Below are 15,379 nucleotides of genomic sequence, written 5' to 3' on the forward strand. Positions count from 1 at the left end.
TATTATTTTTGTACAATTCTTTGTCTATAGTATATCGTTTCATCTAGAACATATTACTAAATCCATAAAGTAATACAGTTTCGTAAGATAACGACTACTCTAAGCCACAATCAAATGACTTTGGATAGACTATTGCCATTAAAACTATTACATGACATCTGCATATATTTAAATACGTCTTCCCAAATGTAGAAACCTTTTGGGAAGAAACCTCTGCCATCACCGCATAATACTTAATTCGCTGGGGAGTTCCAAAACATCAGCCATTGCAATAACTAAGATAAAAAATGAAGAGAACAAAACAGAACACTGACAAAAATCCCAGTCTTTCCTTTGTAATAGCTGGCTGCCAGTCACTATCTGAGCAGATTCCCTATTTTCTAGAATTTTCTATGTACTCTTTCAAAAATGTGTTTTAGGTAGCAGGTGGCCTTATTGCTCCACACAGCCCGAAAGTAAAAGTGGCACAATGTGGCCAAGTCAAACACCTGACACCGAAAGATTTCCATTTCCCTCTTAATTTGCCCCATTCATCCCAAGAATATTGAAATGAGAAACAAAAAAGCTACAGTGAGAGATTTAAGAGAGCTGAATAATAATTGTTATTATATAACATAATCGATATTACAATGCATTAATAATACATTATTATATGAATGCTATATTATAAATATTATGATAAATATTATAAATACAATTATATTTAATAATTATTAGTAGTAGTAAAACTATTTGTTTGTAATTAGCTCTAGTAAGACATTTCATCAGAAACTAACCACTGCTACCTTACCACACAATATTTATGTGTGAGAAACAATATATACCTAGAAAATAATCACAGATATAAAGTTTTCCTCTTAAAAATTTGAGAAGCATGCAACCCAAGTATATTCATTTGTCAAGTTCAGCACAATTTGAAAAAGGAACAAAGCAAAATCTTCATGAACTCGCAAATTTTTGTTTCATCTTGCCCAGTTAGCTTCATATTCCAAAAAGCAGATGCAACAGAATGAAAGCACTCGAATAGCTGGTTGTTTTGCAGTGTGTTTTACTAAGTGCATGCCAATAGAAAGCATTGCCCTTCTAAGGCTTCTGTATTTTGCTCAGAGGCTTTAATTATATCTTAACACAAAGCTAATTATTAAAAAGGTGTAAAGGAACACAGCATTCCTGCCAATTAACAATGAATTTTTTCTATCTTAAATAGTTATTTACTTAAATCGAATACTGATGTTTATGCATAAATGGTTTCCACACTTAGTCATGACACAGAAATAGACACCCACAGGTCAGCTGACCAACTGACAAACTCCTACCCATCCTTGTACGTCCTATGCAACTTTCTCATCTTCAATAACCACTCCAGCCGAGTTGATCACTTCCTTTTTTGTTAGCCACTGTAGTTACGAAAGACTTCTACCATTGCAGTTATCTTACTGTATTGAAATTGTTTATTTGCACACTTGCCTTCTCTGCTAAACTCTGAGCTTTCTAAAAGTCTGGACCAATGTTTTTATCTCTACAAACACAGTATCCACATACAGTAAGCACTCCATAGATGTATTAATTAAACACGGATTCTTTACAGTGGAATAAATATTAAATATACTCTGAAAAAAATCACTCTGAAACTCAAAGGCAAATGTGTTGTAAGAAGAATCCAATATATTATCTTTAAGGGACCTTGAGATAGTCCAAGGGACCTGGGCTCTGTAACTTTCAGACTGGGATCAAACAATGGTTTCACTGTGTCCCGCCTGCCTTGAGCAAATCAAGTTCTCTTTCTGCAGTTTATATCCATACAATGGGAATGGTAACTACTGTGGATTATTGTTGCTTGAAACAGAAAGTGGTTTACTTTCCATTTACTGGGGAGACTGAGAAAAAGTAACAATAAATCTGAGAAAATAAACCTAAAACAACATCAAGCAATCTACTCTCTACTTTTGGAAGAGACCAAAAGCCAAACGTGAAGACTTGATTTTCATAAAATCAACATGTTTTATTTGTAGGTATGTAGTTGCATACTTTACAAAGTGATCAGCCAGCTCTATGCAGTGGTCCAGGATTAACAGCACTGAAGTAGATACAAAAGCTGCCAAAGGGCTATAATAGCAGGGTCTGTGGTACAACTGAAGTGTCCTTATGGGGTAAGTACTCTTACTAATCAGTGGCTGGGATATGAGGTCAGTAGGAATTTCTATAAGGTAAGCACTTGGTACTCTCAGTCATTATTATTTTACTTTTCTGTTTAGTGTGTAGTGGTATCTTCATTATGGTTTTAATTTGCATTTTCCTAAATAATAATGATATTTAGCATCTTTCCATGGCTTATTGGACATTAAAAATAATTTATTTATTTCTGGGAGAGCACAAGTAGAGGAGGGGCAGAAAGCAGAAGACAGAGAATCTGAAGCCAGCTCTGTACTGATAGGCTGAAAACAAAGGGCCTAATGTGGGGCTGACTTACAAACCAGAAGATCATGACCTGAGCCAAAGTCAGACACTCAACCCCCTAAGCCACCCAGGTGCCCTGGTTTATTGGACATTTTTATATCTTCTTTGGTAATGTGTATTAAAGTGGGGATTTTTTTGCCTCTTGATTTTTAAAAATTATTTTAAGTTTATTTTTGAGAGAGAGCGAGTGAGCAGGGGAGGGTCAGAGAGAGAGAATTCCAAGCAGGCTCTACATTCTTAGCACAAAGCCCAACATGGGGCTCAATCCTGCAAACTGTGAGATCACGACCAGAGCTGAAATCAAGAGTCAGAACATAACTGACTGAGCTACCCAGGTGCCCCGATTTTTCTTCTTTATTTGAAATATATTTCACATTAAAAACATTTTTAACAACTGAAATATAATTCACATACCATGAAATTTGGTGGCTTTTAGTATATTCAGTTATGTAACCATCAACACCATTCCATTTTGAAACATTTTCATCACTCCATCTCAGAAATTCCAATTTATCTGTTTTTTTCTTTAGTGGCTTGTGCTTTTGATACCATATTTAAGAAACCATTGCCAAAACCAAGGTTGCAAAGATTCACCCATCTTCCACTAAGAAATTGATAGTTTTAGCTCTTAATTTTAATCTTTGATACATTTTGAGTTAATTCATTCATGTTGAATGAAGCCGTGAAAGGGGATATTCTTGCCTTGCTCCTGATTTTAGGGGGAAAGAATGGCTCTTGATTTTGAGGAAGTTCACTATTCCTACAAAAAAGTAGGAGCAGGAGTGTTTTTATCAGGAGGGAGGGCTGAATTTTGTCAAATGCTTTTTCTATGTCTACCATGATAATAACAGGGTTTCTGTCTTTTATTCGACTAATAAGGCATATATTAATTGATTTTCACTTGCCCTTGCATTCCTGGGATAAGTCCTACTTGGTCACAGTATACCTTCCTTTTAATTTGTTGCTGGATTCAGTTTGATAGTATTTTGTTGAGGATTTTTGTGTCTTTATTCATAAGAGATATTGGTCTATAGTTTTCTTGATTTATCTTGGTATTTTTGTCTGGTTTTGGTATTGAGGGAATCCTGGCCTCATAGAATTAGTTGAAGAGTGTTTCTTCCTCTTCTATATTTTGGACATGTGTGAAGACTGGCATTAATTCCTCTTTAAACGTTTGTCAGCATTCACTACGGAAGCTATCTGGGTCTGGGCTTTTCATTGTGGTTAGTTTATTACTTCTTCTCCTTCTTCAATTCCCTGACTTGTTACAGGTCTATTCAGATGTTATAGTTCCTCTAGTCAACTCTAATCATTTGTGCCTTTCTAGGAATTTCTTTATTTCCCCTAAGTTGTCTAATTGTTGGCAGACGGTTGTTCATAGTTTTCCCTTATGAACCTTTTTAATTCTGTAGTCAGCAGCCCCTTTTGCGTTCCTTATTTTGCTGATTTGAGTCTTCTTCCTTTTTTACTTGGCCAATCTCACTGCAGGTTTCTCAATGAATCATCTTTTGGTTTCACTCATTTGCTTTATTGCTTGCACATTCTCTATTGGATTGATTTCTGCTCTAATCTTTATTATTTCCCTGGTATCTACTTGCTTTTGGGGTGAGTTTGCTCTTCTTTTCCCAGCACCTTAAGGTGGAACATTAAGTTACTGATTTGAGATCTTCTTTTTAAAAATCTTTTCTTCTTTTTCAATTCAGGCAATTACAGCTATGAATTTCCCACTAAGTACTACTTTAACTCCATATCTTAAGATGCAGTATGTAGTGTCTTCATTTTCTCTCATCTCAAAGTATTTTCTGATTCTCTTTAGAGTTGTTCTTTGACACACTGGTTACATTAAGAGTATGTTGTTAAATTTCACAGTTGTAGATATCCCAAATTTCTTTTTGTTATTGATTTCTAATTTCATTCCATTGTGGTCAGAGAACATACGTTTTATAATTTTAATCTTTTTTAAATTTATTGAAGTGTTCTTAAAAAAAGTTTATTTAAGTCAAATCTACACCCAATGTGGGGCTCAATCTCACAACCCCAAGATCAAGAATCAATGCTGTTTCAACTGAGCCAGCCAAGCACCCAGAAGTGTATTTACTTTTTTAATGGCCTACCATATCACCTATCTTAAAGAATGTTCCTTGTGCACTTGAGAAAAATATGTACTCAGCTGCGCTGTTTAGAGAGCTCTACAAATGTCTGTTATATCTAGGTAGTTTATCTTCTATTTCCTTGCTGTTCTTTTGCTTAGTTAACCTAATGCATTATTGAAAGTGGAGTATTGTTGTTGAGTTGTTTATTTCTCTCTTCATTTCTATCAGTTTTACTCCAGGTATGTTGGGTCTACGTTGTTAGGCGCATATTTGTTTATAATTGTTATGTCTTCCTGATGATTTGGCCCTTTTATCATTATAAAGTGTCCCTTTTTAATCTCAAGTAACATTTTTTTGTTTTTGAGTCTATTTTGTTTGATATTAGTAAGCCACTCCTGCTTTCTTGTAGTTGCTGTTTTTCCATCTTTCTTCTTTAATCTATTTGTATCTTTGAATCTACACTGTATCTCCTATAAACAGCATAATGTTGGATCTTTTCTCCCCCTGACTGACAACTTCTGCCTTTTGATTACACAGCCTACTCCATTTACATTTAATGTTATTATTGATGTTGTTGATGTCTGCCTGCTGTCCTACTTTTTTTCTATATATTTTTTCTCTATTCCTCTTTTACTCCTTTCTGTTTCACTAAGTGAATATTTTCTAGTGTAACATTTTAATTCATTTAATGAATTTCACTTTTTATTACTGGCTATGCTATTGGCCTATTATATGTACATTAATATCAGAAAAGCTTCAAATTTATACCAACTTAATTTTAGTGACACAGAAAACAATACTCCTGCAGAGCTCACTACCTCCTCCTTTTAATGCTATATTGTTTATACACAGTACAACTACAAGTTACAAACGAACAGAATATAAAAATTAGTACTTTATACAATTTTATGTCTTTTAGAGAAACTGAGAGCAAGTATATATTTATAATTTAGCATGTTAGCCTTATTTTACATTTTTAGTTCTCTTCACTTTTTTTTCTTGTGGATTCAAGTTATGATCTGATTCCAACTCCTTACCCCCCACCAGAGGCTTGCTTTTATTTACTTTTTCTTTCTTTCTTTAATAACTCAGTATTCTAGTGAGGTCTGTTTTATCTGCAAGAAGTCTCTGCTCCTGGACCTTTGCGAACACAACCTTGGGCATTCACAGGATGGTTTAGCAGGGCTTTTTTTTTTTCTTTTTACTTTCTTTAAGAACCTGATCTGTTCAGCTGTCTGCCTCTGTTCATATTATACCCAGTTGTTGGGCTCCACTAATTGCTGGATGACTGATCTATTATTTTCAATTTATGCCCTGGGGTATAAATTACTCCACAGTCTGATCTAATAAATTCAGGCTCCTTTGTAGGGTTAATTTCTGAGGCCAGTGTTTGAGATTTGTTCTGGCTCCAAAAGTGCTCTTCATCCTTGACTATTTCCCTGGTAGTCTCATTCCAACAGTTTAGTTTGCTGCTCTAATGGAGCTACAAAGCCTCCTCTTAATTGCTTACCAACAAAGTCCCCATTTTCCCACCTCATACTTAGGTTTGATCTTTCACATACTCTGCTTCAAATAAGGTCTTTTGTGAAGAACTTCAGAGCTCAGTGCTTATGAACTACTTCTCCCTTTGGGGAAATATCTGATCCACTCCTCTGGGGCTGGGGGTGAGGACAGTGGCCCACTTCTCTCAGAGGGCCACCCCTGCTTTATTAATAAGGTGCTGCATGTAGGCACTAGCCTCTGGCCTTCTCGGCTTGCCTCTACCAGCACACAGCCATCACCCTACAAATGAAGTGGCACAAGGGCATCAGAGCTCCATATTCTCAACTTTCCAAGCTTGGAATAAAGCTGCTGCCCTATGAGTGGGGGCTGGGTGGAGGAAGGGCACTCCCAAACTCTCAGCCACATTTGCCAAGGACTTAGCGTCTGTAAGAAGGAGCTGGGCAAATGAGAAATGCTTGGTATCCTGCAACCTCCTGATGAGATACAGTATCGCTTAACTGGGAGCTGAGGGGAGGGGAACCCTGACTTCTTGGCGACACCCACCCAAATGGAGTTTCTGTCACGCAGTGTGAGAGAGAGCAGAGGGTCATGGCTCAAGTACCACCCACTTTTGATGTTCTGACATTTAGATTTCCTTGAATAAATGTTTCTTCAAAGCCCACCCACAAGCCAACCTCCAGAGATTTTAAATGATAACTTTTACTAGTCACAGGAAAGCAGGTCCACGTAACCCCTCATGTGGCCATTCTAGGCGCAAGCTCTCTTGTCTACTTTTTAAAATCATTTAAAATCTGGTAGATTTTAGGTACAAGTTCTTTGTCAAGTACATGTATGGCAAACATGATCTCTAAGTGAGTGGTCTGCCTTTAATTTTCTTAAAAGTGTCCCTTGAAGAGCAGAAAATGTTTAACTTTTATTAGTTCAGTTTTCTCCTCCTCCTCCTCCTCCTTCCTCCCCTTCTTCTCATACTGCTTCCGTCCTCCTTTGGTTACTGTTTTGAGGAGTCTTTGCCTACACTAGTTATAAAGATGTTCTCCTATGATTTCTTATAAATGCCTTACATACTTAACTTTTATGTTTAGGGTTTATCTGTTTCAAACTAATACTTCTGTATGGAGCAAAGTAAGGGTTGAGACTCACTTTTCTTCCATACAGATACCCAGTTGTTCTAGCACCATCTACTTTCCCCATTGAATTGCTTTGTCACATTTGTCAAAAATCAAAGGGCTGTTGAAATGTGGGTCTATTTCTGGAGTCCTGCTCTAGTCCACTGATCTATGTGTTTCATGCCACACTGCCTTAATTACTGTAACTTTATAGTCAGTTTCAAATCAGATCATTTAAGCCTTCCATATTTGTTCTTCCTTAAGACTGAATAAGCCATTCTAGTTCCTTTGTTTTTGCAGAGGAATTTGAGTCAGTTTGTCAGTCTCCAAGGAAAAAGCCTGCCTGGATTGTGACTTTGACAGTTTTGCCTCTATAGTTCAATTTAGGGAGAACTGGCATGTGAACAACTTTGAGTGTTCCTAACTCATAAACATGGTACATCTCACTATTAATCAGGTTTTCTTTAATGTCTCTCAGCAATGTAGAATTTACAGAGTAAATTTATTCCCGAGTATTTTATGTTTTAAAAAATTCCATTTTCCAGTGTTTGATCCTAGTATATAGAAATACACTTTTTTTCATTTGATTTTGAAACAATTATAAACTTACAGACAAGTTTTAAATATAGTACCTAAAACTTTTTTCATGAACCATCTAAGTGATTTGTCAACTTGACAACCCATCACCCAAGCACATTTTCATTTGTATGCCATACCACGACAGATCATTCACAAAATCAGGACATTAACACAAATACATTGTTACCATCTAATACTCAATCCTAATGTCAAGTTTCCTTAGTTGTTCTCAAAATATTATAGCAAAAGGTTCCAGTTTAGAATCAAATGTTCACTTTAGTCATCCAATTTCTTCAGTTCAGAATAGTTCCTGTCCTCCCTTGACTTTCATAACCTTGACACTTGATACGAAGATTACAGTCTTCGTATTTTGCACACTGTCCCACAATCTGAGTTCGTCTGATGTACGTGCATGATCATACTCAGGTGAGCATCACTGGAGGAAATCATGGAAGTCACACTGTTCTTGGTGCATCATCTCAGATGGGGCCTGCTTTCAATTCATCCTAATATCAATGACTGTCACTTTGATCTCTTGATTTAGGCAGTGTCTCCTTGGCTTCTCTACCATAAAGTTACCTGTTTCACTTTTGTAATTAGTAAGTAGTTTTGGAGAGGTACTTTGAAACCATGTAATTATCCCAACTCCCCTCTTTCAATTTATTTATTTACATCTGAAGGGATTCACAGGTTTATTTTATTCAATGAGTTAAAATTCACCACGACCACTTATTTTTGATTCTGCAAGTGTGGTTCTTACTCTTATGGCCTGGCTCTTCTTGAATTTTGATTAAAGTCTTATGGAGTTTACCAAGTCCCTATACCTTGGGAGGAATTTAACTCCTTGAAGGTAGGGAGCTGCTGAAATCTTTATTCAGCTCTTCCAACCTTTCCAGCTTTTTTTTTTTTTAACGTTTGTTTATTTTTGAAACAGAGGGAGACAGAGCTTGAGCAGGGCTGGGGCAGAGAGAGAAGGAGACACAGAATCCGAAGCAGGCTCCGGGCTCTGAGCTGTCAGCACAGAGCCCGATGCAGGGCTCAAACTCAACGACTGCGAGATCACGACATGAGCCAAAGTCGGAGGCTTAACTGACTGAGCCACCAAGGCGCCCCAAACTTTCCAGCTTTTGTCTGGGCCACTTAGACACTCTTCCCATGCACTCCTTGCTGAGAAGTCGGTCCACAGACAGAAATTTCTGAACCACCTCACCTGTGGTTCCCTTCTTGGCAGGGTCCTTCTCACAATTTGCTGCCACTGTGTTGGCCCCAAACTCCAACTTCTGACTCCTCAGCCTTGTAAGACTGCCACTTCTGGACTACATTTTGACCTCTTATTTTATATACCTTTGGAAAGAAGTATTTTTGGTATTTAAGAACATAGGTCTTTAGTGTCAGAAAATCCAAAAATCCCAGCGATACCATTCATTAGCTGTGTGACTTTCAGCAAGTTGCTTAATCTCTTTGAATCGAAAACCATATTTATAAAAGGAGAGCAATATATTTCCCTTGCACACGTTTTGAGCCCTTATTATATATCAGTTACTTTTCTAGGTACAGTACCCATGTACTGAACTAAACACACAATAATTTTCCATCCTAGTGAAGCCTGCATTCCAGTGGAAAGAGAGAAACATACGTAAACTAGATACTATAACTATGTTGGAAGATGATGGTTGCTATGGAAAAATTAGCACAGATAAAGGCAGATAGGGAATGTCAGGATAGAGCCGAAGACTGCATTTTAGTAAGGGTGGTTGGTGTATGCCTCACCAAGGTGACTCTTGAGCAAAGAATTTAAGAAAGTGAAGACATGAGCTAAACAGATGCTGAGGGGCCACTGCTCCTGGCAGACATAACAATGAGTGCAAAGCCTTCGCGCTGGTGAGCCTGGTGTACCCAATGATTAGGAAGGAAGCTAACATGGCTAGAACACAGTGAACGAAGGAAACATAGTAGGAGAGAGATGGTCACAGAAGTCACTGAGTTACGGGGGTGAGAGAGCTTGTGCAAAGTCTTACAGACCATCAGTGGGGCTCTCTGTATGCCTTGCATGGCACAATGTATTGTTATCCTCTGGATCTGAGATCACCACTGGAAGGATCTCCTCCTTGACTCTGAAAGAGATGCGAAGCCTGTAAAGGATTCTGAGTAGAACCGTGTAAGATAAGATTGTGCTTTACTAGGATCAATGATTCTGGCTGTGTTGAGAAGGTCAAGGGTAGAAACAAGGGGATCACTAGCAATAAAGCAGGGTGAGAGAATGGTGGCTAGGAGGAAGATGATAGCAGGGGTGGGGGCTACAGATCCAGCCTCACTGGAGCACCTGAAGCCATGGAGTTGGTGTTATCCGAGCTGAGGAAGGCTACTGAAAAACAGGTTTGGAAAGGATGACCCAGAGGTCACCTTTGGAGATAAGGAATACACAGTGTTTAACAAATACGAAAAGCTGAATAAATGGTAGTTACCATTATCCTCATCATCACCCTCAATTACATATTCTAAAACTGTTAAAGAGGTACACAAGAGCCCTTCTGGAATGCTCTGAGGGAGAGAAAGACATTTTTTATGACTGGTTTTGGCGCATGAAGAGGAGGTTCCATGAACCATCCTGAAAGTGCTTCATGTAAATTCCTTGAAATTATATGCAATTGTTTTCAAGCATATGTGAGCATCTGTGCATTCTTCTGAGAAGACAGGGACTACAGCTTTTATCAGATTCTCCAGGGAGTTGGAAGCCAAAAATAGTTTAAGGAACATGGCCCCTAAAAACAACACTGTAAATTTGAATGGAGAAGTTCCCATCAAGTTTTGGTTACAAACAAACCAATGAATGCTGGCTGCCAGCACATGAAAACATCTGAAAATAGTGTCCTACAGCTTGCCAGCACCGTAAACTTTATCATCAAGGCACACACACCCTGTTCTGGCTTCTCCAGGGCACTGAGCTCACTTCTCACTGACTTCTACCCTTGCTTGGCATAGCTGTCCTGGGGCTTATTTGTATTTAGAATTGGACCGGTGAGGTTCACAGCTTTGCAAAGTGAAATGGAGCAAGGGGTTTTCATTTCCAACAAGATCTCTGATTATTGAGGATGTGCTGGGACCGCATTCTGGTGTCTTTACAGCGGCGTGTTTATCAAGAGATCTAGCAAATCCATTAGGGTAAAGTTGGGGCTTGCTTGTCCTGAGTAAAAACAACTTAGCCAGGCAGTGGGACAATGATAACACAAAATTTAGAAAAGACCGTAGGGATAGTGTTAAATATGGGCTGAATTATAAGAACTTTACTCTCTTGAAAGAGAATACTGGAATTAGGAACACGCAGATTCTGGGACAGGGTTAGCAATGGCACAGATATGGTCAGTGACATCGTGAAAACCCAGATCCTTCTGGACATCTGGGAGGAAGATTCTTCTTAGCTTTATAACTCAAGAAGCCCACCCTCCACCCCATCCCTTTCCAAGTGAGCATAAATTACATTTCCTCACATCAAAGACTTACTAAAAAGCTCAGGTTGAATAAAGTCCCTGAGTGGAAACTGTCTATGACTAGAATTACTTCAGGTCCACTCTGCCTGGTTGGCTTTTGGTCCATGCAACGTTGTCTGCCCTGGGTAACAACTTTCCTGCACAAAATTATGGACTCATTAGATCTCTAGAAATTCGATTTCTCAGGCATCTGCCAATTTCTCTCACAACAAATTGCAAGCGTGAAGTTTGGGGTTGTTTTTGTTTGTTTGTAGCCAATGCTGACTGTCTTTATTCTGTTTATGATAAGGAAACTGTCAGAAACAGCATGAGAATGCTCCATTTTTACTAATATTCTTGAGTCTTCTTGCCTCTCTGGACATAGTAGAGCGAGTGGTATGGACTCAGTGAATTGTCCTGGCTACTCCTCTTTGTATGGAAGCCACATCACAATAGCCTGTAAGTCAGGGAAGCAGGAAAGAGCTGCTGACAGGTAGGAATTTGGGGACATAAAACAGGGTTTTCACTGTTCTCCTTTAAAATGGATTATCTCAACACAGCTCGCTGCATTTGAGACCAGACAAAGAAGTAGTAACAAGACACCTTCTATGTGCCTGTTCCACTTAGCTATGACAAAGAATCTGACCTTCATCAACAGTGCTCTTAGGTACTATTCTAATAGAATAATCCCCGGAGAAAAGAGGTACGCTCAAGAGAATAGTGAGGCTACACAAATTATACAAAGTTGTATATCCTGTGAGTGGGAGAATAGGGATTATGAATATGGGTAGTCTAACTTCAAAGAGTGATTTTTTATGCCATGTTAGAAATGCTCTTCACTTCCTCCTTCACTTACTGTTCTTACTAAGAGCAGCCTTGTCATGCAGCTGGTCTGGTTAATTACTGTCCAAAACACTGCCTTGAGATCAACTGTTTAAAAAAAACAAAACTGTCCTTCAAACATGTAAATGGCTTAGAGCCAAAAATTCTATAGATTTGGTCATAAAATTTTGCTACATTATATGCTTTTCACAATTAAGTCTGAAAAGTTTGAAGGGCTCATCTGAATGAATGTTACAGTGCTCAAAAGTAGACATTCTTGGGGAAGGGAGGGCTACACAGAGGGGTTTTTTTTAACGGCCACAGTAAACAATGAGTTTCAATCGTTTCTGAGAATGTGCCCAAGCTAAAATTATCACTGACCCATTTATAGCACATAATTTAAAAGAATCAATTTATATCTTGCAGGAATGGACCAGGCTGTTTTCTTAAAAAAAAAAAAAAAAAAAGTACTTGGCCTTGCCTTCAGGAACACTACCATCCTTGTGGAAGGCTCCTTAATTTTTCCTAAGAGGTGAACACCTTAGCTCACCTGCCTGTTAAAGCAGATAAATCTGAATTTGGCAACATAGAAGAGCTACAGTCTAGGAGTTCAGGTTTTTTTTTTTTTTTTTTTTTTTTTAAGGTAGGCTTTATACCCAACATGGGGCTTGAATTAACAACCCTGAGATCAAGAGTCAGATGCTCTACCCACAGAGCCAGCCAGGCGCCCCTATAGTCTAGGTCCTTGTCAGAGATTAGAACCTCAAATTGTCTGCAGTCCAAATCTCATCAAATATTTGCTTGTGAGAAATAATACATACAAAGGACAATACACGTTATCTATGCCTCTTTAGGGATATGCCATAATGGTCTGGCCAAAGTCAGAACAGAAGAGAGATATAAACTTGAATAACACCGTTTTGGACCAATTATAATCTGAACTTGTTCCACAGGCTTACATTATATGGAACAGCGACACAAAATGTGGCATTATCTTTAGTCAAGAAAGACTGCTGAAAATTGTCATTACATCTGGGCTCTGTTGGAAAAGTTTTTCTTAGGTCATAATGCCTTACCTGTGGGTTGTATTTATTTATGTTTAAACTTATCTTGCTATAATTTCAAACTTAACAAAAAAATATTTGCCGCAACAGTACAAGGAATCCCCACATAACCATGATGCAGATTCACCAATTACTTATATTTTGCTTCATTTGCTTTAGGATTCTCTCGTGTTTTTATATATGTGCCTAGTCTTCCTGAGAATCAGCCGGAGACCTCATGCTTCTACCCCTAAATCCTTTAGGGCACACCTGCTAAGGGGAATACCCACCCTTCTCTATAATCACAGTACAGTCATCAAGATCAGAAAGTTTATGATCAAAACACTATTATCTAACCTGTACTTTATTCAACTCTTGTCATCTGTCCCCCTAATATGCTCTCTAGCTACCTTTGTTTCCAGCCTAGGACCTAGTTTATTGTCACACAATGCTTTGGAGATCCTAGGTCTTTAGTCTGGACCCTCTGTCTTTTTTTCTTTCTTGATCTTGACATCTATGAAGAGGATAGTTGGGTTATCTCGTGGACTAACCCCAATTTCATTTTTTATTTTTTTCCGGGTGTTTTCTCATGATGAAATGCAGGTTATGCATTCTTGGAAGGAATAGCAATGAGATGACGTGACCTGTCTTAGAAAATCTCAGGAAGTACGTGATGCTAGTTCTCCCAACGTTGGTGTTAACTTTGATCACATCACTGTGGTGTTTGCCAGGTTTCTTCACAGTAGAGTTTTGTTTTCCAAGTTTCCTTTTGCAATCAACTGGTAAATTATGGGGAGATGAATTGGGACTATGTATAAATATCCTATTTCTCATCAAACCACTGCCTACCCACTTCGAATCCAATGATGATTTTCTAATTCCACTGCTCCTTCTCTATGTTGGTTGCACATATGCTTTGTCTGGCTGGGCAGGTATAGATTAGTAGGATTGATTCATAGAATTAGACTGCTGAGCTATAACATACTTACATCTTAAATTTTGATTGCTGACAATATTTTTTAAGCACTTTCCTCAGAAAGGCTTGGAGTCACTCATATTCCCCACCAACAGTGAATAAATGCCTTAAAAAACAAAGTTCTCACCAACTCTTGATATTATTCTTATGTTTACATTTTTACCGATCTGATAGGCATTTCCAAAAATTTCCAAGAAAGTATTAAGGTGCAAAAGAAAGAAGAGGGGAAGAGAATCTGAGAGTGCAGCAGCTGACCTATTTTATAGTCCACACAATGGAATACCTTAAATGATGCTTGCACAGGCTGCTGGTTCCTTGAGTAAACTGAAACAAACTTCCTATAGGCAAATGATGATATCTGAAGGGGTTAGTCTAAAAAATATATAAAGAACTTATATGACTCAACACCAAAAAAACCCTATCTGATTAAAAAATGGACAAAAGTCCAGATAAACGTTTTCCCAAAGACCTCCAGATGGCCAACAGACACATGAAAAGATGCTCAACATCACTGATCATCAGGGAAATGCAAATCAACACCATAGGTGAGATATCACCTCACATCTGTCAGAATGGCTAGAATCAGAAAGACAAGAAACAACAAGTGTTGGCAAGGAGGTGGAGGGAAAAATCCTCACGCACTGCTGGCAGGAACGCAAACTGGTGCAGCCACTCGGGAAAACAGCATGGAGCTTCCTCAAAGAACTAAAAAGAGAGGGTACTTGGTGGCTCAGTCAGTTAAGCATCTGATTCTTGATTTCTGCTTAGGTCATGATCATGAGATCAAGCCCCACATCAGGCTCCGCTCTGACAGTGCAGAACTTGCTTGGGATTCTCTCTCTACCTCCTCTGCACTCTTGCTCTCTCTCTTTCTCTCTCTCTCTTTCTCTCAATATAGATAAACATTAAAAAACATTAAAAACAGAAATACCAAGTGATCATGTAATTCTACTACTGGGTATTTACCCAAAGAAAATGAAAACACTAATTTGAAAAGATATATGTACCCCTATGTTTTTTTTTTTTAATGTTTCTTTATTTTTGAGAGAGAGAGACAGAATGTGAGAGGAGCTGAGAGAGAGAGGGAGACACAGAATCCGAAGTAGGCTCCAGGCTCTGAGCTGTCAGCACAGAGCCAAATGCTGGGCTCGAACCCACAAACAGCAAGATCATGACCTGAGCTGACATCAGACACTTAACCAAGCTGCCCAGGTGCCTCATGTAGCCCTATGTTTACTGGAACATTAATCACAATAGCCAAGATATGGAAGCAAGCAAACTAAATGTTCACTGATAGACAAATGAATAAGGAAGATGCACACACACGTACACA

General features: G+C 38.4%; 1 protein-coding gene across 1 annotated transcript in view; it reads right to left on the reverse strand.

Annotated features, from left to right (window-relative positions):
* The window catches only part of RPS6KA5 (ribosomal protein S6 kinase A5), a 179,614-nt gene that overhangs the window by 76,270 nt on the left and 87,965 nt on the right, over positions 1–15,379 (reverse strand). The window lies entirely within an intron of this gene.

Source organism: Hyaena hyaena, unplaced genomic scaffold (genome assembly GCF_003009895.1).
Source record: "Hyaena hyaena isolate Hyena2069 unplaced genomic scaffold, ASM300989v1 scaffold_67, whole genome shotgun sequence".
Taxonomy (NCBI): domain Eukaryota; kingdom Metazoa; phylum Chordata; class Mammalia; order Carnivora; family Hyaenidae; genus Hyaena; species Hyaena hyaena.